Source organism: Echinops telfairi, unplaced genomic scaffold (genome assembly GCF_000313985.2).
Source record: "Echinops telfairi isolate 266 unplaced genomic scaffold, ASM31398v2 ScPeMD7_70;HRSCAF=299, whole genome shotgun sequence".
Classification (NCBI taxonomy): domain Eukaryota; kingdom Metazoa; phylum Chordata; class Mammalia; order Afrosoricida; family Tenrecidae; genus Echinops; species Echinops telfairi.
In genome coordinates this window covers 71,642,968-71,645,669 of record NW_022103968.1, presented here as the reverse complement: position 1 = coordinate 71,645,669, position 2,702 = coordinate 71,642,968, and the positions used below count along the sequence as shown (strand labels likewise).

At 45.8% G+C, this 2,702-nt stretch overlaps 1 pseudogene; it reads left to right on the top strand.

Moving 5' to 3' along the window:
* The window catches only part of LOC101648140, a 6,790-nt pseudogene extending 4,349 nt beyond the window's left edge, over nt 1-2,441 (top strand).
* The last annotated feature ends 261 nt before the right edge of the window (nt 2,442-2,702 follow it).

Genomic DNA, 2,702 nt, shown 5'->3' with positions numbered 1-2,702 from the left:
CCACTGCGCAGGCAGTGAGCTCAGGGCAGCCACCAGCACGGAGAGCTCCGGCGTGGGTTCTCCTGTGTCTGGGGGTGCTGTCCCTTTAAGGCATCAGCTGGGAGAAACCCGGGGCTCCGGCAAAGTCGCAGCTGCGGGCTCGCAGAAACTAGAGCACTTTAAAGCGTTCTCGGTTTGCTTTGTGAGTGGAAATTACACACAAAAAAGAGATTCAGGAGAGACCCTAGTACCCTAGTTCTAATTTCTGGACTCTACCTCCCTGTTCCCTTCCCCTTACCTCCCAATTTTCTGGTCTGGCAGCAGGAGCTCTGGACGGGTGCGTCCTATCGGGTCGCCATTTTCCCTTAACTCTCTGGAAGTTTTAATGAGAGCAATAAGACATTGTGTTAGGCTGGGTTGACTATTTTTGTCATTTTTATTGGTATATAGTATTCCATTGTACAAACCTATTACAATTCATTTATCCGTTCATCTGTGGATGAGCAATTGGGTAGTTTTCTCTATTTTGCTTTTATCATTGTTGTTGGTTTCCTTTTTGTTTATTTTTAAAAGAATTTTAATAAATCATTTTATTGGAGACTCTTACAGCTCTTATAACAATCCGTACATCAATGGAATCAAGCATATTTGTACCTATGTTGCCATCATAGTGATACTCTTATATGTATAAGTAAGAACTTGACCTCCGAGTGGCAGCAGCCAGGCAACCCAGCTTGGAGAATCCGGCAAGCACCTTTTCCATGGCCAAGATACTCCAAAGGAAGGACAGGTTCCAGGAAGGGGCAGTAAGGGGACTGGTGAGGTTGTCGGTGAAACATGAACCTGAAAAAGTGGAGACAAGCCAGACAAGGCAGCATGAAAGATTAATCTTCAGACCCAAAACAAAAACCAGCAAAAGGGGAAAGGGGAGCTAAGGAAAAACAAGCTGAAGTAGTAGCCAACCAAAAAACAAAAGACTTACCTGCTGAAAATGGAGAAAGGAAATATGAGGAGAGTCCACCTCTGACGAAGCAGGAGAAAAAGAACCCAAGTTTGATGAATGGTTATCCACCATGTCTTATCAGTGGGCCCTGTTCTCTCCCTTCTTGTCCAATCCAGAGGCATAGTTTGTTTTTTTTTATCATTTTGTTAGGGGCTCATACAACTCTTATCACAATCCATACACACATCAATTGTGTAAAGCACATTTATACATTCATTGCCCTCATCATTCTCAAGACATTTGCTCTCCACCTAAGCCCCTCAAAGGAATAGTTTTTATCAACTATTTTGTAAATGCAAGTTTATTTGGTTTTTTTAAATGCTAGTTTCTAAATTAGCTCTAGAAACATTTTTAAGAAGGAGGAAATCCCACTTCACCCCCTTTTATAAAGGGTAAATGCTTTTTTTAAAAAAATATGTGAATCATTTACTGGTTGTTTATTGTGTACAAATTGTTCATAATGTCTCTGTACTGATCTAAAAAGAAACGAATAAAATGCCAGTTACCAAAAAAGGCAATTATATATCAAGAAAGCTTTCCAGGCCAGTCTAGCTTCAGTCCATAAGTCTGATACTGGTCCATAAGCCCTTCTCCAGACTCATGCAGCCACATGCAATGCTGCAGACTGCAGAGAGATCACAGCCTTGTGGGTGCAGAGTCGTGAGGATCAACAGTGAGTGGAAACATGGTAGGGCTCAGGGAGCTTTCAGGGTGTCCTGCCAGCAGAGAGGGAAAGAGCTTCGTTGCGTCCTTATAAGAAGGTCACACCCCTAAGGAAGCACCATCAGGCTTCTTTGATTGAACCATTCCACCACTAGACAGGAGTGTCTAGTTGACACAGATATAACTGCTACAAACATAAAAAAGAAATGAAAGGATCCATATAGACACGGAAGAAATAAAAATCTCGACTGGCTGCTCTGAAAAGCCATCTTTGCATGGTTCCCGGTTCGCTCCCCGCAGCCTCCTCCACCTCCGCGGACTCCGCAGCTCTCTCGCCAGTCCCTGAGCTCTCGCTGTCTGTGTCGTCCGCTGAACCGGGTCACCAGCGAGCCCCACCGTGTCAGACGCGGCCGGGGACCCCAGCTCCGAGATCACCACCAAGGACTTCCAGGAGAAGGAGGTGGTGGAGGAGGCGGAGAATGGGAGAGAGCCCGCCCCCCGCCCCAGCAACGGGAACGCTAACGAGGAAAACGGGGAACAGGAGGCTGACAATGAGGTCGAAGAAGAAGAGGAAGAAGGCAGGGAAGAGGAGGAAGGTGACGGTGAAGAAGATGAGGATGAGGAGGCTGAGGCAGCTACAGGCAAACGGGCAGCTGAAGATGATGAGGATGACGATGTGGACACCAAGTAGCAGAAGACCGACGAGGATGACTAGACAGCAAAAGGAAAAGGTCAACTTAAAACAACAAAACAAAAACTCAAAGGCCACCGTGACCTAGTCACCCTCCACTTCCCGTCTCAGCATCGACTTGTGGTCATCTTCGAGTAGAGTCCCACATGCCCACCTCGGGCTGCGCCACTGCAGACCCACGCTCACCCACCAAAACCACACCGTGAATTTGCAACAGGGGAGGCAAAAAGAACCCAAACTTCCCAGGCCCTGCCTTTTTTTCTTAAAAGTACTTTAAAAAGGAAAATGTGTTTGTATTTTTAATTTACATTTCATATTTTCGTACATATTGTTAGGGGTCAGCCATTTTTAATGATCTCGGATGAC